General features: G+C 41.6%; 1 pseudogene; it reads right to left on the reverse strand.

The window, feature by feature from the left end:
• Positions 1 to 711: 711 nt before the first annotated feature.
• Positions 712 to 22,627, reverse strand: part of LOC103748834 — a 37,422-nt pseudogene continuing 15,506 nt past the window's right edge.

The following is a 22,627-nucleotide window of genomic DNA, read 5'->3' on the forward strand; positions in this document are numbered from 1 at the left end:
TTCTTCCTTAATTTCTCCTTTGACCCATTCATCATTCAGGAGTGTGTTGTTTAATCTCCATGTGTTCATGTGGTGATTAGGACTTCTTCCGGTGTGGATTGTAAGCTTTATTGCATTGTGGTCTGATAGAATGCGTGGAATTATTTCAGTCTTTTTGTATTTGTTGAGGTTTTTTTGTGCCCCTGTATATGGTCAATTTTGGAGAAGGTTCCATGAGGTGCTGAGTAGGAAATATGTCCTTTGGTGCTTTAGTGGAATACTTGGTAGATGTCTGTTAAATCCATTTGATATATGGTATTGTTTAATTTAGATGTCTCTCTGTTAACTCTCTGCTCTGTTGGCCTATTTAATGGAAACAGTGCGGTGTTGAAGCCTCAAAGTATGGCTGTTAAACATCCAAGAAGGTTAGTTCCACCAGTCTAGTCTGGTACTTTTAATTACCATGTGCCATGTAGATAAAGTTTGGGCAAAGACCAAACACTCTCAGATAAACCTTGCCTAGATCATTAAATCACCAAACACAGAAACCTTTTAGAGTTAGAAGTATTCAAACAATTAGCTGCCTGCCATCTTTGGAGCTCTCAGACCTCAGCAAACTCTATGTGACAATGAATATCATTACTTTATAAGTGAATGAGGGCAGTCAGCATCTAAGAAGCTGCCACAGTGATTCTTTAGAGTATCAAAGCAAAACTGCAGGGAAGAGTTAAAAAGTATAGATGCTGTGTCTGTCTGAGCCCCTTAGAAAGGACTGAAAAGGTGTCTGAGAGGACAGAGGCAATGGGTACTAATTCATGAAGCTTCCGATTCTTGTTCTCAGTGTATATTAAAATTTAGTTTAAATTCTGGACCAGGGAAAAACTTGGCAGGCTAAATGGAGAGGCTCCAGAACATACAGCCTGATCTTTATGTACTTAAAAAGATTCATTTTGGAAAGGTAGAAAAATTGCAAAAAGTCATCACCACTGTGGGGAACAGTTCTAGGTTGGTGTAGTCCCTGGGCCTGAATTTGTAGTCAGGAGATCTGGGTCCTGGTTGGTTTCCCCCTCACTCTCACTCCGTGCTCAACAGCCCTAGTGTGAGACACTTGCATAATCTTCCGGACAGTTGTCTGAGTTGACAGAGTAGGGTATGCACACGTGTACTGTGTTCTTTACAGAAATGATTTGTTTCTTTGCATTAAAACGATACCTAAAAATGAAGAATTGTTCTTCTATAGTGAGCTACCTAGTACCCCTTCCAAGTTTGAAAAGAGCCTCAATTGGTCAGTCTTGTCTTGCTCATATAATTCCTCTCTCTCTTTACCAGTTGAGTCCTGCTTATTTTAAGGCAGGTATAAAGATGGAAAAACAACGATAATAATACCCTCTGTACCAGGAGGCTCAAAGATGGTATAAACATATCTTCTTGGAAATAACAAAACACTAGATCAGCACAGCTGATCTTTTGCAGGGCACAGGCACAACCATTCATTCATATACACACCTGTTTCATGCCTTCGCCCCCAGCCAGTCACCCAGCACTTCTCCCAACTGTGTACTTTCTGGCCAGCTGGGGGAATACATATTGGCTGAATGAGCTGTTTCATGGTCTCAGGCCAGGCTACACTGAGCTGTAGCAAAGCAATATCATAGTCAAAGGTCTGGCTGTTACAGTACTCGTGGACCACAATTCTTCTTACTGGGGAGACAAACTTGGCATTCCCCTGCACAGACATCCCAAGGTGAGCAGTCTATGGAGTGGGGTCTGACAGCCTGATAGAAAAGGAATGAATGATAAAGTCAGTGGATTGAAAAGCCACATGTAGTTTGGAAACAAGCACTCTACAGTCATGAGGATAAGAAAGGAAGACCCTATCTTAGCCCCAGCTCTATTCATGGACGTAGTAACTTCTCTAAGCGAACATCCTTTGGTTCCTTGCTAACCACAGCAATGAAGTAAGCTGTTATAGTTGTGGTTAGTTACATCTATGTTTCAGAAAATTCTTTCAACAACATTTTTAGGAAATATCTCAAACGTTTCTTGTCTTCTGGCATTTCATGAACTCTACTCAGGTCAAGAATATTGATGACTAGAATTAACCTCTTGCTATCCCATGCTGACATTATAGACACACAAGGACAGTAAGGTATTATTTGGGGATCCTTCTACTAAATCCAGTACTATGAAATAGAATAATAGAAATTGAAACACTTTAAGCAGGGATTTAATGAAACTCCTGTGAGCCACCATAATCATATGGATCACGGCAGTGGTTCCTTATTTCCTGGGTCCATGGCAACCTCTGTGAGTAGATTTATACCCAGAATGGAATGAAAATTGACAGTGGGTAAAAGAAAAGGGAAGACAGAAATGCAAAGGACAAATTGCTACTCACTGCAGCCCTCTTCATCACTTCCGTCTGCACAATCCACTATCCCATCACACTGTGCATTTTGTTTCCTGAAGCAAATGTCATTGCCACATTTGAAGGTCCTGTTGGTGCATGGAATGCCTAGAAATGAACAAAAGAAGGAACAGTGTTTTCTAGCCAGAAACAGATTTGAGGGACTGACACTGAACTCTACAAAAGGTGGGTTAGTCACAGTATCACTATTTTCTGCTCTGGCAAAGAGAAGTAGGGCCACCCCACAGGGACCCTTTCCTTCACCTCAGCAGCAGGCAAGTTGAGAATCAGTCCAGCTGACTCGCTGTACTTCCATGGTGGGCAAAATGCAAAAGGGGTGGCTTTGTCCATGGCCTTAGATCAAGGCCTCTTTGCTACTGCCCGTCTGATCTCCAAGAAAATGTTTCAGCAAAAACACCCCACACTCAGGCCTTTTAGACCATTAAGGGAAAGGAAAATGAGTAGGTGCTGTGAAATACAATGCATTTGTTCACCACCTAGGGTGTTCACATTTTTGCAATAGTTACAAGTGTCCTTTCAGAGTATCTAGAAAGTTCCTCTATGATAGACCCTCTGTCCAACCTACACCTGAGTAACATGAAAACAAGCAAAAACTCAGAAATCTGCCGGTATCTACACAGGAACACTCACAAATCCACCCCACTTAGCATGAGCAAGTATCTCAGTTTTTCTAGGGCGCGGGGGATTCTCAGGACAAGAGATACCAGTGCTAAAACTGGGAAAGGTCTGGGGGAATTGGGGCAAGATCTTGCTACACCCAGCAAATGTTCTTGGTTCTGATTAACGTTCCACGTGAAGAGGCCTATGCGCCCCCCTCACTCCAAGTGCAGTTCTGCTCATCCTGGCCGCTTCGCAGTCCTGGAAGCCATCACAGACCAGAGGGCCAAGCTGCCGGAAGGAGCTGGTGTTGCAGGCAGGTTTGGTGGTCACTGTGATGAGAGACAGTAAGGTCATAAGCACAGGATATCAGCTGTGCTCTCTGATGACCAGCAGTGCTCTCCAGTGATTAGCAGTGCTCCTCTAACGGTGTGAACCTTTAATATGGCAAATACAATAGAATGTATTTTCCATTCAATGGACATGTCTGTGAGGAAAATAAGATGTTTAAGTTTTGGTATAATTTCTTGCACTAGGATTCTCAGATCTCACTTTTGCTGTTTTTAAATCATGTGGTTTGCTTAACTACAGCCATCTCATCATAGAAAATCATTACCAGCTATTATCTAAGTTGAACTTGTCTACATGCCTGAAGATGTAGCATTGTGCTGAAATGAAAGATTTTGTCTCATTCATATTTTACCTCAGGTCCTTGACAAAATAGTAGGTGCTCACAAAACGTTTGGTGAATGAGCATGTGCCAATCCAAGCCAGACAAAAAGCCAGCATGGATGGGGGAGGTAAGCAAGGAGCCTGAGCTTTTCCTGAGGATCTATTGGCAATTGATAGCTTCTGGAACATGGAAAGTCAGTTTTCTTTACTGGTATGATGCCTGAGAGGTTGACCAGACTCCAAAGGATCTACCCACAACTCAGCATTTGGGGAACACAGATTAGACGTGACAGGCCTTTAAAAGAAAATACAAACCATAGTAGAGGACATGAAGTTGGGGAGGGGGTAGTAAGGTTTGGCTGGAGAGAAGGGGGAGTGTCTGAATGTGATCAAAATGTATAGTATGAAATTCTCGAATCAAAATTTTCTTTAAGTTTGGTGAATGGCTTAATGAAGGTGAGATCTTAAAGGACATCAGACTCGTGGTCTATTTGTAAGGAAACCACTTTAAAATTGTCTTATTCTGAGAGATTTAGATCCTAAATTTAGAAACACCAGTGGTCCCTCCCTTTGGGATACTTCTTAAATTACCTTTAGACCCATGGAAGGCACAGTGTATTAGCCAGCCCCTTTAGAAGACATGGTTTCTTAGTCATTTCTGGTCTGAGATGTTATCAGTTTTACCATCTATTATTACCAGGATGTTCTTGTCTTAGTGCCCCCAGGAGGTGAGAGGAGGACACCGCTGGCCTGAATTAGCTGACTCAGTCTCCAAGTGTGCCTAGCTGAAATGCAGAGGAGAGCTTCAAAAGTGACACAGTGGAACATAAGGACACCGAAAAATTAATCCTCATTACAGAGTGATGATAACTTTGTTCAGAGCATCAAGGCAAAGAATAGTAATAAAAACAAAAGCCTTCACTAGGAAATTGTCAGCACATATTTTTAATTTTTTATTCATGTGTATGAGTGTTTGGCTTGCATGAATGTAAGTACGCCATAGATATGTGTGCATGTAATGTCCCCAGAGGCCAGAAGAGTGCATCGAATCCCCTGGAACTGGAGCTAAGGATAGTTTTTAGCTGCCATGTGTGTGCTGGGAACAGAACCTGGGTCCTTTGCAAGAGCAGCCAGTGCTCTTTAACCACTGAGCCATCTCTCCAGTTCCAGTATATATTTTCTTAAGAAAAAGAAGAATTTGTAGATCTTGATTGCCAATGAGCCATAAATTAAAAAGATTTTATTTTGTTTTGCCAATTAGAAACTGTACAGAGGAGCTAAGGCTATAGCTTAGTGGTAGAGCACTTGCTTAGCAAGGCACCAGGTTTGATCCCCAGTTCTACACACACACACACACACACACACACACACACACACACACACACTTCCAGCTGCTTTATAATCATGGGCTATTTTTCAGGAATCTAATTCTATGTAGTTGCAGCATATTAAATGCAATGCTTCTCCCAAGCCATGAGATTAGAATGCCATCACTGCTACAACTGTGTTTGAATTTAACACTGAAGAAAATGTTGTCAGTGACATTACAGTAAATTCTTCCTAATATTGGTCCCTGAAGCTCAACATACAATCAAGAATAGTTCTCAAATAACAGTGAAAAATCAAGACACAATTCTCCATCCAAAATAGGACTATCCAGTATTCTGTTCCTTAGTCATTACCAATGATGTCAGTGTAAACTGTTGAAAAACAAATAAGTGCAGATAGGGGAGGGAATCTAACTATGAGTAAGATATATCTATGAAGTGTACAAAAATTCAGTAAAAACATAGAAAAAAATTATAAAACTAAAGAGCTATTGATTTCCCTTCGTACACCTGTGCTCCATAAACAAGCACATTGAGGTGACTCCTTGCAGATTCTGAGCTCCTCTCCAGATGAATGGTCCGTGCTTCACATAGGATTGTGGTGGGTTAGTTAGCCAGTGGATTTCATTAGCCACAGGCCTTCGCTCCTTAAGATCAGAGTAAAGTGCCCTACCCTAGTGATAGCTACCACCACAGCTGCAGCTACCCAGCAACAGGAGCAAATCCTCTGAGAAGTCACTTGATGATGCCATAGTCAAAACTTGAATACCTACCACAGAACAGCTAGCTCATCACTGTCATCCAAACAGTCATTTACTCCATCACAGCGCTGGGCCTGTGGGACACATGAACAGGAGGAGCATCTAAAAGATCCAACAGGACAGGCTACAGGCAATAAAAAACAGAGAATCTTGGGTGGATCCCTAAAACTCATCAAACTACCTTAGCAAAGAATTACAAAGTGTTCATTGGTTACAGATTTGGTGAGAAATTGGGAGTGATAATACAATTTCTCCATGCAAATGCTATGGTTAATTTTTTTTTCCAGAGCTAAGATGCATCTCTTTCAAAATTGGCTGTAAATTTTTAGGTTTACAGTTGAATTAATACAGTTATACAGTATTGCACTCAGTATAGACATAAAATTGAGGTTTTAACCTTTAAAAAAGATCTCCATTTCATTATTAAAATACACAGTTTCATTCAGAAAAATTCATTTTTAATGCAATTAACACTAAGATGTTTGCACATGTGTTTCTAATCTCTATCTATCTGATGGTTACTAGACACAGTCGGTTACACTCAGATCCTTAGTACGTGAGTATGGCTTCAGGAAAAGTATTTGGGGCAGAGAGCTTTCCTGGTATTGGTTGCTTCTAGTTGAAACAAAACACTCTGGATCATCGTTACTTATGGAAAAACCTGTATCTCCTTTCCAAACCACAGTTCTCAGGCTCATGATTGCACAAAAGTTGTGTAATGGTTTGTGCTCTGGATCTCTACTTTCATAAACCGAAATGCAGTGTTTTCAAAGCTTTGGGACACATTCCAAGTATTTATCCGTCCAATGTCATTTCCAAAGCAATCTTGTTATTGACATCAATACCTAATCTTTTTGGCATACAGTTTGCATCATTTCATTGAATGCTAACAAAAATAAAAGTGAAAAAAATACTTTGTTACACTCTGAAAAATCAAGGAGGTTAAATATTTTTCCTAGTTAATACAGCTACTAAATGACAGGCAAGATTTGACTTTGAACCCAGGTCTCTTGGTTGATTCAAACTATATTTTCCAAAAGAGTACAGGATACGCTTTAATAATGGACCCAAGAATGCCTTCACATCTGATGGATCTCTTCCAGTCAAAATAAGACCAATGGCTATTTTTCAAGTAGTCTCTCTGAAGAAACTAAAAGATTGTTTGAGCAGAGAAACCTCTTAGGTGGCTTGGGGGATGGCTCAGTGATGCAAGCCTGAAGACCTGGGTTTATATTCCCAGTACCTACATAAAAACCGTTAGCTGAGCATGGTGGTGCTGCCTTTAATCCCAGTGCTTGGGAGGCAGAGGCAGGTGGATCTTTGTGAGTTTAAGGCCATTTTGGTCTACAAGGTGAGTTCCAGGCCAGCTGGGGCTACAGGGAGACCCTGTCTCAAAAAGATAAAAAAGAATCTTGTTGCAGTGTGCACCTGTTATACCAGCACTGGGCGTGTGGAAACAGGAGGATCAATGAGGCTTGTTATGCAGCCATCCTAGCTGAAAAATGGTGAATTCAACATTCATGGGAGACGCTGTCTCAAAAAATTATAAAGTGGTAGAGGAAGACAACTGATATTAACCCCTGGCCTCCACATGCATACACATGGGCACATGCACTCATATACACATGTGCTCACACATCACAAACACACACACACACACACAAACTCATGAAAGAAGGAAGGAAAGGAAGGGAAGGGGGGAGGGGAAGTGGGGGAGGGGGAGAGGGGAAAAGGGGAAAGGGAAGAGAAAGGAAAGGAAAGGGCCCTTAGAAAGAGAAGGTTTCATTCATAAAATAATATGAACAAAAATTTTCAAGGAAATCCTTTAGCCCCACTTCTTTGAAAGTGAATTGAGAACTTACTCTCCTGCCAAGACACAGCACCCAGTGTTTTTTGAATACTGATTATAGTTTTAGGAACAAATCAACAGTAATATCTAAGCAACAAATTAGGAGTCAGTGATACAGGACCTACATGGTTGATTCAGGAAGCCCCGGCACCTATATATCTCTCAGATTCTTTCTGATCAGCCTAAACCTATTTCCCAGTCCTAGAATCCAGCCAGATCAGTCAGAACTCTCCTACTGGCTAACAGTCTCTTATTTTTGTACCTCTAGAGCAGACCTTTGTTGTCAATTTTCCCAGTGTCCAGGATTCAAACACTTTATTTCCAAATACTTTTGTGCAATGTAGAATATATTCATGGACAGCCCAGCAACCTAGAGCAGATGTGATGCAGAAGCTACAAGATATGGTTTTGAATCCTGCTCTATCAGTTGCTTCCTGACCAGTGCATATTTCTAAATCCCTCTATCCTTTGTTTCCCCTCTCTTTGAAAAACTACAATCTCTCAGAGGACCAATGCTGCAAGTCTTTCTTTGGATTCCTCATATATAAAAGCCACTTAAATGTGTTTGATTTCCCACCATCCATGCTCATAGCCTTTCATAGTCTTCTTAGTTATTGAATAGTTGTAGAATTTCAGGGCTATGCCAAGAGTGGATAGAGGAGCCTGTGAAGAGCAAACATCAAGTCAGGAAGAAGCTCATCATCATGAAGAGCATGTTTCAAGCTAAAATGTCCTTGCTTGCTCCGTATTCATTTTCTTGGCTTGTTTTTGTCATTTGTTTTAATATTTTATTAGTTTTATGTATATGGGTGCATTGCCTGTATGTAGGTAAGTGCACCTGTGTCTGTGTCATGCAGTGACCACAGAGGTCAGAAGAGGGCATCAGATCCCCTGAAACTGGAGTTTCAGATGGTTGTAAGCTGCTATGTGGATGCTGGGAGCCGAACCTGGGACCTCTGCAGAAGAGGTTGGTGCTGTTAACCACTGGGCCATCTCACCAGCCTCTTGGCTTGTTGTTTTAAGGGGGTTCTACTCTTTGTGGTCTGCACTCCTTGGTAGGGTAGACCAGTTCCCCTAAACAAGCAAGAGGAGAATGCGATGGATGGTCAAGTACTCAGGGAGCCCAGATAGAGCTGTGTGAAATGCATCATCATCCCAGCATGTCACTTCCCACCTGTTAGATAAGCGTAACTTTGAAAACGCTTACTTGATGAGTTTAAACAATTTCTTCTGTTGATGATCTCAATGTTCTGCCTTTATTTAAACCATCATTCAGATTCCTTATATAAAGGAGAAATGAGTCTTGTTATCCTCTTCACATGAAACCTGGATATTTCTAAAGGGTGTTACTGAAGGATATCTGGGTCTTCTCAGAAGAGTTCAAAGGAGCAAGGACTGCCTATGTGTGTGAACATGAACAACTGCACACCTACACACACAAACTATGCAACTGACTCAATGCATTGTGTTATCTGCATATACTCTGTGTCTGATATGCACAGGTTTTTGTAGGAGAGGAAGTGCCAGGCTTAAGCACAGGCTGCACTAGAGTACACAGCTTCCGCTTTGAGAGCGTAGCCCACACTTCCGCAAAATAGTCAACCTGCAACCTGCCCGGATGAGGGGATCTATTGGGAATTGACACACCAGCTTATGGGACACTGGGGGCAGGGGGAGAGATATATAAGGCCTGGACATCCCAGCAATAAACGAGTCTGCAGCACCTCACCTAGTGCCTGCTTCCACCCAACTCCCGGTGTCTGTGTGTTGACTCCATGCCGCTCACCCCCACCTTGGCCAGAACCCTCATTCCCTGAAGTCTGTCGGCTGGACCCATGAGGAAACCTGCAACAGCTGGTGTCCGAACAAGGTTCCCAGCCCCTGCCTCCGTGTTGGCGACACCCCCAACTTTGGTTCATTTGGCAAGTAGGCCCCGCTGCTCAAGGAGTGAGCGCCCCCCCTCTGTCCCCTCTACCCTGTTTGTCATATTTGTTGTTAAATCAGGAAGGCACACTCCACCATGTGGTCCTGAAGCCCACATCGACACCTTTCCTTCTTGGCTCATCTGGGTGAGTTCACATAAGGGCTGATCCACCCCGAACTCAGAGCCCAGGCTTTGGGTCATCCTGTTGCCTGTCCCAGAGATACCGTGTGAGCATATGGCTGAAGGTGTCCCAGCCTTCAGAAGTTCCTCACTAAGCACAAGATATTGAATCTGATACACCTTTTCATGTCGGGGCAGTTTACGTCTGAGTGGCTCACGGTCCTTGTTTGCTTCATTTGTGCCCTCTTGGTAGTCACCCTTGCCTTTTTCTTTTGTGGCGAGCTCGAAAAACCCTGTGATGTTGTGCTCCCCTTTCCCCTCTGTAGCCTCTAGCCATTATTGCCAGCCTTAAAGCCTCCTCTGCCATCTCCTCCAGGCTCACTGCTTCCTCCTGTAGCAGCAGTGACTGCCACAGTGCTGGGCCACTCTCCCAGAGCTCAGGCGGGGGCTAGATGGGCCATAGCAGCGCCAGGCAAGGAGGATGAGCTGGGGCTGAGGCATGGAAGGCGGTGGTGGCAGAGGCAGTGCCATGTGGGGATGGGGTTGCAGATGCTGCAGATCCTCTGACAGAGGGTGTGGGCTGCACTGGACGGCGGCTGGTACTATGACCCACACCAGGCCACCTTCGTGAACGTGCTGCACCTCTACCTGTGGCTCTTTCTGCTCAGCCTGCCTTTCACCTACATAGCCCGCCTACTCCTTACTGCCCCTTGCCGGCCCACGTCTGCCTTTCCAGTTAATGTTGGCCCAGTGCTGCGCAACAGCCATGGGTGCCCACCCCTCTCATGGACCTTGCACTCATCCGCAAAGCCACCAACAAATCAGGCCCTGACTCCCCATATTTTAAGCACGTTCTCTGCTCAAAAATCTGCTCACATTCTGCCCTTCCCAGAATCCTAGCTCAGGGGAAAGCTGCCACAGATGCCCTGATCATGATAGTCTAGTCTAACCTGTTAGAACAAGCAAGAGCCTTACATCACCAATTCCACCTGTCCCCTCAGAGTATTCATAAAGTCTCAGAAATCCCTGTGTCCTAATGCAAGCATGTTGTCCGCTCATGTGCTACCTGTGCCCTGCTCATGCCTCTTGGGCCCCTTGACAGGAGGAGTGAATCCCCGTGGTTTGATACCCAATGCCATTTGGCAGATGGATATGACTCACTGTCCCCCTTTTGGGAAATTGAGATTCGTTCATGTTATAGTTGGCACATGCTCCTCCCTTACTTATGCTTTAGCTCTCTCGGGAAAAGACTATACATGCCATTAAAGCTATAAAGTCCACCATGTTAATCATGGGCGTACCCTGGGTGCTTAAGACTGATAATGGGCCTGCTTATTCCTCTCAAGAATTCAATAAATTTGTTTCCTCCTGGGGAATCAAAGAAACATGACCTTCACCTGGCTCTTACTGAGGCTTTGTTCCACCTTAATTTCCTCATGTTTGATGACTGGGGTCTCAGTCCAGCATACAAACATTGGTCCTCCTTGCCTCGGGCTGCGCCTCTGCCACTAGTTAGATGGAGGGATCCTATTTCATCCCTGTGGCAGAAACAAGCCCCCATCCTGACATGAAGGCAAGGATATGCTTGTATTTTTCCACAGGATGCTATGACTCCCATCTGGATTCCATCGAGAGATATCCGACCAGCTATGGAAGCCCATCTGGAGACCAGGCCCAACTGCGAGTTTGATAAGCCATGACATTCTTTTCTGGCTTTGTTATCTTTGGCACCCTTTTTTCCTTTCGCTGTGCTTCTCCCCAGGCTTCAGATCTCTGGGCACTGGTCCCCTTACCACCTCTGATCCTCCCTGTAAATGAACAGTCGCCCTATTTCCCTATTCTATTCTATTCTCTTTACTACTAATGAATCCCTCAGTCTCCCCACCATGGGTGTCCGTTCCCATAAACGGCACATGGTCCCTTGCAGGATTGCTCTGCTTCAGCCCAGTCCTTAACCCCTCCTCCCCTAATGTGTCTCACTGTCACTCCCTCTGTAACATCACAACAGGCAACTTTCATGGGAACCGGAGCCAGGGCTCCTTATGGGGCCTCAAAATTTGGTCTCCCTTAGTAAAAGACACTTCTGAGACTACAGTGTCCTTCATGACCCCTGGGGCCACCCACCCCCAAGGGTCAGGCATCCTCCATGGACCCAGTGCCGTCCCACCTATAAACTTCCCACCACACTGTGCTTTCCTATTCCATGGGAACACTGCCTCCCATTCACTCCTGGAGACACACTCACCTTTATGGATTATGATGGATGCCCACAGGCTTCCTCCCTGGCAGCCTGGAGACACCTTTTCTCTACAAACCCCCCCTGAGGTCCAGCAGATCTGGCTTGCTGACATCCGACAAACAGCTGTGTAATTTCTTACCCTCTTCCTCGCTCACATCATCATGCCAGAGGTCACACCCTTCAAGGACTGGTAGTCAATGATGGGTAAGATCCTGATGGTCGGGACAACCTAAGACAGGCACAGTCCATCAAGCTGGATGCCCTCTGAGGTGGGGTCAACTATGTTGAGGCAAAGAACCTTGGCTCCCATTGACCTTTCTATAATAAAAAGGCATGGATATATAGGAGAGGAAGTGCCAGGCTTAAGCACAGGCCGCACTAAGAGAATATAGCTTCCGCTTTGAGAGTGCAGCCTGTGCTTCCACAAAATAGCCAACCTACAATCTGCCTGGATGAGGAGATCTATCAGGAAGTGACACACCAGCTTATGAGACACTGGGGGCAGGGGGAGAGATATAAGAGATATAAGGCCTGCACTTCCCAGCAATAAACGAGTCTGCAGCACCTGGCCTAGTGCCTGCTTCCACCCAACTCCCAGTGTCTGTGTGTTGACTCCACACCACTAACCTCCACCTCAGCCAGAACCCTCATTCCCTGCAGTCCCTCGTTGGCTGGACCCACGAGGAAACCTGCAACAGGCTTTAGTTTTTATTTCTAATCTGACTTAGAATTTTGCATTAAGAGAAGACTTTTTTATTTCCAGAGAGTCAATTTTCAGTCTGCCTATTTTCAAGTTTTCTATTCTATCTTAATTTGATTTTTAAAAAATTAAGGTTTCCCAACATGGATACTCCTGAGGAATGACATCCAAGGTTGTCTGCTGGCTTCTACACACATGTGCACATGAACACAGATACACACACACACACACACACACACACACACACACACACACACACACACACACACACGAGAAAGAAAAGAAATAGGCTTTTTTTTTTGTCTTTTTGAGACAGGGATGAATGGTCCATCATCACTCGTAAACAAGAGTCTCTGCCTATACATACTACTAAACTCACCTGTATGGTTATCTAATCTTCCACAGCCTTAGTCACTGTCCCCCAGTAATTCTGGCAAGAACCAGGGAAGGGAAGGGAATTAATACCTTTTATTTAAACATTTCCCACTTCTTGTATTTCTTACAGATTTTGCTTTGTGAGAATAAAATCTGTCATTATCTACTAAATATTGTCATAAGGTGATCTTGTGAAACATATTTTTTATCATTGTAGATGCCTTTCTTCTACCTTCAAGTCAGGAACATTGTCGCCCTGGTTTCAGTGTTCCTGCATTGGGGTTGTGAACACTACGGCTTTCCTTTTGCTTTTGCTCCCAGCACAGTGTTGCCCATGTTTTTTTGAAGCAAGTGCTGTATCACTAAGCTATGTCTTTAGTCTTCTTTTGTCTTTTGAATGTAACATGAAGTTAAATTTTAGGTAGTACTTTATAATTCAATCCTACTATCATTTTCTTTAGATGAACTATATCCATTGATATATTTTGTAACAGATGTTTTAGTCATAAAGCATCTTTTTGTACTGGATTGTATTGCATCGTGTGTGTGTGTGTGTGTGTGTGTGTGTGTACAGTTCTTCTAACACGTTTAAATTTGGTAGCAATTCATTCATGACCTACTTTTGAAAGGGAATAAACCAGGTACTTGACAGTTCTTATTTCAACATGGTGATAAACCTATTAGGTAAGTAATATGAATCCCATTTTATCAAAGAAAAAAAGAACCTAGCAAAAGATAAGCCACTTCCGAAAGGTTAGGAAATGCAGACTAGAGTTTCAAACTAATCCTTCATTTCTCTGACGGCCATTTTCTGTCCACTGTATGTATATGGGGGACTCAAGAGGAATAGGAAATCACAAATAAGCACAGGAAATTTCTGTGTCAAGATGCCTGTATTTCCTTCTCAGAAGCAGGGAAAGAGTGACTCCCTCTCTGGCCATCTCATCCCTTTCCTCATTGACATGGCACAGTAACCCTGTGGCTTAAGTCTGGTGGAACTTAATTGAACAATGCTGGGCTGGTGACATGTTTGGCAGAAACAATTCAATGCTCTCTTCCATGTTCTCTTCCTTTTAATATTCTGTAACAGAAATTATTAGAAAACAAAAAGAAGCAAGGGAAAGAAAGTGTTCAGGAAGTGGTCATTATGACCTGTGGGAAATCTGAACATCTATAGAAACCCAGGAAAGAAGTGAGGGGCTGAATTTATGAGAGGACACGGGTTCTCCTAATCCTGCCTGGGCCTTTCCTGCTTGGACTTCCTTTTCTATAAAGTGTAGTAAAACTATCTCTTTTTCTTCAGAGGTGTGTTTTAAAAAACAAGAGTATATGTGTTGAAAACACTAAAGTGCTAAATAACACAAACCCCATACTTTTGGCCATACTGATTTGAGCCATCTTTCCCTATAGTCTCTTATCTCCATGAGAACAACCACTTCATCACACTTCTAGGTGTCCCTATGTGGGGCCTAATACATAGTGAACTTTCAATAAGCATTTGTTGGATGGAGTAGAGAGCTTGGGAGAAGAATCAGGCAGACTTTAAGATGGAGCAAGAGCTAATCCTTTTGAAATAAATAAGGCCCTAAAACTCAGCTGAAAATAATGGATGTGTATGTTAAAAGGATGTCCTTTGTTTTTTAGCAAGATTGGAGTGGGACCAGACACTAAGAAGAGCTGAGGAAGACAGAAATCAATTTGTGTACTTAAAAGTTTTATCATAACCCTCATCTACTGTTGGTGGAATTGCAAACTAGTGCAACCACTGTGGATGTCAGTATGGAGAACTCTTAAAAAACTAAAACTAAACCTACTATATGATCCAATCACACCACTCCTCAGCATATAGCCAACAGATTCATCCTACTACAGAGATACTTGCACAACCATGTTTCATGATAGCTAAAAAATGGAAACAACCTAAATGTCCCTCAACTGATGAACTGATAATGAAAATGTACATTTGCACAATGGAGTTCTGCTCAGTGGTAAAGGAAAACAAAATCATGAAATTTTCAGATATGGATTTAACTAGGAACTGTTACACTAAGTGAAGCAGCATAGACTCAGAAAAAGAAGTGATGTGTGTTCCCTCTCATTTGTGGATCTTAGCTCCAAATCCCTAAATGTGAGTATACATCCCAATGTAACTGTAGGAGCCAGGAAAATGGAAATGAACCATGGGGATAAAGGGAAACTAGGAGCTTGAGAGAGGGGGATGGTAGGAAACATATTATTAAGGGGAAAAGGGAAAAGGGGTACTTAACTGGGGAATGAGTAAGGAGACATATGTAAGGAGGTGAGAAGAAAGATTCATAATGCTTAGATGGTATGAAAAATCAGAGGGAAATGGATTAGTTTCAAGTCCTCCTGAAATACATGCATACAATAAATATACGAGTACATGTGTATAACTGAAGGCTATATAACAAAACTTCAGTGCTGGGCAGGAGAAACCTCCCTTTGAGTTGTTGGTCAGGGTAGTCCAAGAGACTCCTGTGTTTTACAACACAGGTTATTGCCACAGCCCCCTTGATTACCACCCAGAACTTGAAGGTAAGACCCTATTGCTGAAGACAGACCACACTTCAGACACAGGACTTGTAGGAATGGAATGGGAGCTGACCAGGAAAGAAGATGAGCTCTCATGGTATCAGAGGAGACTATATAAGTTGCCAAGGAAAAAAATCAATGGTACTACCCACCTGTGAAGTCTAATAAACAATAACTGGCACAGCAAACTATCACTACTGGTACAGTAATGATTCTTTGTTCTTGGAGAATCAACAGTTGTCAATTAAAATTAAGGCCTGCTCAAAGGGAGGGATCTTGTGCAGTATTTCACCAAATACACATGGCTGGAGAAGTCAGGTCCTACAGAAAGACCTACTTTTGTCACATCTCTAGACCAATGTAGTTTCTTACTTTATTCTAAATTTGCATCCTCATATTTATAGACACATGTTCATCTCACCCCTCATCAAAGAAATTTCTTTTTGCAACAGATAAGACTATTACAGAATTCCAGAACTGGTTAAATGCAGAGAATAAATATCTGTGAAATGCTTAATCCTAAAGGACACATTTTCAGTGCAAACTCTACACTTAGGCTGAATGCATCCCTTAACTTTCACCAGAGAAGTTTCCTTATATCGCAGATGGTGATTAACACAGAGACCCACAATTGGCCATTGTGCAGAGAAGAGTCATCATAATACTTATTCCTGAATAGGAGTTATTTCAAACCTCTGCCTCATGAGGCTCGGGGATCATTGTGGAAGAGGAGGAGAGGTAGAAAGGTTGTAAAAGCCAGAGGGGGTGGATGACCATAAAGAATCTTCCAGACAGTTGGTCATTTACTATATGAACTCACAGCAATGGTGACAGAATGCACAAGTCCTACACAACTTCAAACCAGACAAAATCCCAGCATAGATATAGGGAAGTAAGAAATCCCAACCCACCCTAAGGAGCTTTTGGCAATTGATGGCTGCTGGGAGGGAGAAAGGCAGTGTCTTGCAGAGTAGGGACTCTTGGTGGGCCCAGAGGATGAACCCACACTGAAGGACATTTGGGGACACAAATCATACTCTCTAGGCCGTATTATATGTAAGAATTAATTAAATTGAGCAGGGACAGTGGGAAGAAGGGAGTAGTTTGAATACCATCAAACTATATTGTTATGAAAATCGCAAAAATTCAATAAAAACAGACTGGAAACTGGAAAGGAGATACATTGGAAGGGGGGCCAGAGGCAGTTGAAAGCAGGGAGTGGAGGACAGGTACGATTAAGATGTGATGTATTCATCTATGACATTTCCAAAGAATAAAAATTAAAAGTTTCATCCTGACTAAGCTAATATTTTTGTTACTTAGGTTGGCATCTAGTTCTTAGTTGTTAGTAAACTCAAACCTATTTTCCAGATAGATGACTTCCATCACGGAAATATGCTCTCACGGGGCAACAGGCGGCCGGCCATTCAAAGCTTTCCAAGAGAGGAATGGCTTTATTTAACCACCACACTATGGAAGACAAAACTTCCTCCAGGGAAAACCAAGTTCGTCACCAGTATTCTCAGTCTCCTTTCCTCTGTCTCTTCCTTACCGATATACACTTTCCCTTATAAAGATTTTTTTTTCCTACAGCATTTCCGACCCTCAACCCATAGCAGAATAGAAATTAATCCAATATTCTAATTTACACACTGATTGCAGCAACAATGTTTATGAATTTTCATTTGAAATCTATGGGTTGTCATGAATTAACATTTACATGGAAGGACTTTCAAACATGTGACAGGCTCTTTTGCTTATCACCTGTCTCCCCCTACTGGAAGGTAAGCTCCATAACAGCAGAACAGCAGAATATTTTTAAAAAATGTTTCTCATTTCAGACTTTCAATCTATTACAGTGTTTGAGGACCTGGTCCACGGTAGCCATTTAGTGACATATTGATGAATTCAAGCTGCATATATTTGCCACTTACATATGATTATGATGCTACACACAAATGATTTCATATGTATGTGCTGAGTGAGCAAAGCTGACATTTTCTTGTTTCAGTAAGCTATTACAGTAGGAGAAACAAAAGTCCTTTTAAGACAAAACTTTAAAATAATGATCAATATCTTAAATAGCAAAAAATGAGATGTGTACATTTCATATAAATTCATATTTTGGTTTGCCTACAAACTAAATATATGCTGCCTAATCAAATTTATTTTATTCTCATGAAATAAGAGCTAATTGACAAATGAGTATTATCATGATAAAATAATTCCTTGATCCTGAAACAATACCCTTGCATTTTTAATACAAAAATATAAAAATAAGACTAAATCAGCTAAAAGTAGGTAATTTGCCAGTATAGGGTGGAAATTACAGAAAATTTTCATTTTCTAGATAGCATATCTTGTAATATTAGGTGCCATTATTCTTATAATTTAGAACAAAGAAATTAAAATTTAAACATGAAATTAAACTAAAAAAACTAAATATTTTCCCAGGACCCTAGGAAAAGCTAGGCTACCTGAAATTTCCAGGTGCACTTGCATTTCACAGGATAGTAGCTCAGGTAATATGGACTTGAAATTTTCCCTTCAAAGCCGGTGATTTCTTTAACCAGTATCGTGTTTTCACATTCTGAAATAAGATATCCACACACAAGGATTCACAGTTAGGAGAATAGGGACGTATACTGCATGCATTTCCCAAATTACATGTGCAAGTTACTTGACTAACAACTGACATATTTTTGAATTTTTTAAAAAAGAAATGGCCTCCTACAGATACTTAGCTAAGATTTTCCTCTCTTGTTTTCAAATCTTGTATTTTGCCTACAGATCTGTAGGCTGCTACTGCTTTCTGTAAAACATGGTTCTGGACTCAGAGACACCAGTAACAGGTGACCAGTGGCCTCTGCTAAGAGGACAGAACTTTTGTCACACACCCTTTTCTCCAAGCTCTCAATTACAAGAATTCAATTGCTTCCCTTTGCTCTCAAAGACTCAACGGTGTTGGTACTTTCAGTTCTGTTTCATCCTTTTAAGTTACCTAATAAACATACTTTTACTAAGTTAAGAGGTTTTATTAAATTCATTTTGCTCTTCTGAGTCAGGGTCCTTGACTAGTACAACTTCCTTGACTCATACAACTGCATTCGTTTTACAGCACAACCGGGGATAGGTAAAACTATATCTTATAGCAAGTGTTTCTTTAAAACTGGAGAGGACTTACTTTGTTCTGGGATGGCTTCAAAATATGCCCAGATTCCTGATAGCTTCCGCACATAAGGAGACTTCAGTGTCACCAGCATGATATTATTTGTAGAAACAAAGGATATTAGTGTTCTTGTGGGTTCACAAATTCTGAAACCAGACAACAGCACATGAATGATGGGTTACTTCTTGAATAGGTCCCCATGCTACACCATTTCCAGAACCATCGTTCAGCTCTTCTAAGTTAGTCCCTACCAGCCATCAGTGAATGACCCTAGGGCTCTACAGATGGAATGGAGCTGGAAAGCATCCAGAAGTGTTGGCCTAGTAACTACCACCAAGGAATTCTCCTGGATGGCCATCCCTGATCCTCCTTGAGAGCAAACAGGTATGAAGGCAGTGATGATGGCTCAGCTCCATCAATCAGCTAGTTGGAAGATGCTAGGCAACTGAGCATTCAAATCAAGGTAAGTTCCAGTGTGGCTTCTGTGAAATGGTAATTAGAACACTAATTTGCCTCTCAGTATCACAGTAAAGATCAAAATGAGACTATAACTACCAGTGACTGGTTATGAGAAAGAGCCAACTATCACCGAGAATGGGAGCCAGCAGTGAGCTTGCTTATCACTGACTACCTGTATATAGTATTTGGACTTTGGACATGTACACTCCTTACCAAAATATAAATGCATATATACACCTCAGAAAGCATTGTAATACATGTAAATATTGTTAAAAGATAAAGTAAGTCATGTAGCCTTTTAATATAGTGATCAATAAAAAATGGTTTCTTGAGGTCTGGTTGCCATTATTAGGTTATTGACTATTAAGCACCTATAGATAGACATCTATTAAAATTAAAACTAAAGTGTGCATAATTACATATATGAATGAATGGATTTATACTAAAATGCAATTGAAATTTTCTGAAAAATGAGATCTCATTTCTCTGATCTCATTTTTTTTCTACAACGAGAACCTGCTATCTTTGTAACAAAGGAAATTTTAAACTGTTTTACTAATGTGATATGATCATCACAGGATCTTTATTCTCACACTCTTTAGAAACAATAGACTTCATTGTCATTGCCATGAAAGTCAAATTTTAAAAAGTATCTGGGGGCTGGAGAGATGGCTCAGCAGTTAAGAACACTGGCTGTTCTTGCAGAAGACCCGGGTTTGAATCCCAGCACCAACATGGCAGCTAACAACTGTCCATAACTCCAGTCCTAGGGGATCTGACAGCCTCTTCTGACCTCTGTGGGCATTGCACAATGTGGGTGCACTTACCTACATGCAGGCAATACATACACATAAAAGTAATAAAATATTTTTTAAAAAAGTATCTGATATATTTTGTATGTATTTCCTGAAGCCATTGTAGTTTGGATTTTAAGAGTCTTGTGAGCTATAAGTGAAAAATAAACATGGAATCTGAAAGACACTGGCCACAGTACTAAAATATTACAGGTACTATATAGAGCATGGTCAGTCTATGAGTCCATGAGTTCATTCAAAAATTTTTAAAAAGACAAAGCAGAGGAATCGTAAAGTAGAGATTGTGAAAACTCTTTTCACGAGAGAGCCTGCATAATAATACCTGTGCAGAATGGTGCTCCCGATTGACAAGAGGGCGTCGTAAACAGTCAGGGAGTCAGTGATACAGTTGTCAGCTTCGAGCTGGATGGACTCAATTGAAAGACAAATCAGATAGCCCACTACTGCCACCAGCTTGAAGTGACACATTAGCCGCCCTGAAGTTGCAGAAATTTCCAGAGGGTAGCGGAGGGTCAGATGATCTGCATAGAAGTACTGAGAGCAACCTTTGTCTGTGGAGAAAGGACTTTCCTTGTTCTTTCTTTTAAAGAATGACTTCTCTAGAACTCTCCAGAAGAGGAGTGAGTAATGAGCAAAGGTGGTGACATGGAGGACAACTGTTCTCTTTTCCAGTCCATGCTCATCTTTGGTCACAGAACATATCACTGAGACATCGTTCCTACTCTGCCTATTGTGTAGTTAGGGTTAAATTCACTTCTGGTTCCACAAGTAGGAGCATGACCAGGCTGGCCAGTCAAGGAAGTGTTTTCAGGAATGGGCACGTCAATCTGAATAATGACATTAGCTTCTGAACGTCTACAAAAACTTTCAGGAAATATGTGTGCAGGAGTTTTCAGTGTGATTGAGAAAACGATAAGCCATAAGCTTTAATTTGCTACCACAATGGAAGAACACAGTCGAAAACAAAGCTTTAACACAGTAGGTAGAGATGCAGAGTCCTGGTGATATTTCATTTTAGAGCCTGACACCAACCATGCCTGAAGCCAACATATTCCTTATGTGTCCCAGTCATTTAATATATAAGCCAGTCAAGTTTCTTTTGTGCTAAAGTAGTTTTGATATAGTGCTGTCCATTGCAACAAAAACATTAACGGACATTAGAAAAAGAAAACTGCTTAATCCCAGCACTTGGGAGGCAGAGGCAGGCAGATCTCTGTGAGTTCAAGGCCAGCCTGGACTACATAGTGAGTTTCAGGGCAGCAGGGGCTACAGGGAGACCCTGTCTCAAAAAGACCAAAAAAACCAAAAAAACTGTGACCAGAAAAGATACTAATGGAGAGGGAGGGTGGTGAGGAAGAAATGCATGAATTTACCAGATCCTATGGTTGAAGAATAATCTGATCGAAGCCCAGCTGCAGTGAAAAAGAACACAGAAAAAAAAAAAAAAGACTGTTAGACCCAGCATTTCATTTTGTTTAGCAAAAATTACTTTCAGTCCTTAAAAATAATCAAACGTATCTGAGGCGGACTGGACTCCAGAATAAGCCAGTGAAGACCAAGGAGTTGTCTAGGTATTTAGAGATCAAACAGAGCAGTCGTGATTTGGCAGCTTTCGAAGCTAAGGAGCTATGAGAGTTCACTATACTATTCTTTTTGCTTCAAAGCATTCATAGTTACAATTTTTAAACAGTCTCTGAGTGTAAGAAAGCAATTTTACAAGTAATAATAGTTAGTCCTATGGCCAGGCATGGTGGCACACAGATTCAATCTCAGTACCCAGGAAGCAGAGGCAGGAAGATCTCTGTGAGTTTTTGGCCGGCCTGGTCTACAGTAATGAGTTCCAAGTCAGTCAGGGCTACATAGTGAGATCCTGTCTTAAAAAATAAAATAATAAAATAACTGGTCCTATGACTGAAATAGTAAATATAATGTGGAACTTTCTACTAGAGATTTTTTTCGTTCATTCAAAACCAGTTATCAGTTACATCCCATATATCTAGTATATGTGTGTATATATAATTGATATTTACACATGCAAAATTTATATCAAAAGATAAGGCTACAGAAAACTCAAGTTATACAATGATTAAGTCATTTATTTCACTATCAAAACAAATGATAAAATTTGCTTCTCCACAGGGTTATAGAGCCGGCCATTTTGGAACATTAGTATAGGCAAGGAGTTAGGGAACAGAGCTGGGGGAAAATATTTCAAATCTGGCCTTTCATGAAATAATGGAAACTATCCAGCCAACTTTGAATTGCCATGAAGCTAAAAGATAAACCAATGGCAATAAAATATAGATACATATTTTTCTCCTTAGCCCCAAAAAGGCAAAGCAGATAAACTGACAATAATCAAATGTGGTTAGCTATTTTCCACCTTATCCAAACACACATTTTAATTCTTAGGTTAACCCCATGAGATAAGTTACTACACAAACTTCCACGAAGGGCACTAGACCTATATGGGCAAAAAGCAGGCTTCCACCTGCCCATTTGCTTGCTCTCACATTCACAGGGCACAGGCTTATGACTCACCTATCTGGCAGTGTTTCCTACACTAAGCACACACGAGCAAAGACCCAAAAGGTGGAGCCCAGCTTTCATATGTGAGCTGATTTTCACACCCAAAAGTCTGTGTCGCCCTGACTCCACT

This window comes from Nannospalax galili, unplaced genomic scaffold (genome assembly GCF_000622305.1).
Source record: "Nannospalax galili isolate Female #2095 unplaced genomic scaffold, S.galili_v1.0 scaffold626, whole genome shotgun sequence".
NCBI lineage: Eukaryota > Metazoa > Chordata > Mammalia > Rodentia > Spalacidae > Nannospalax > Nannospalax galili.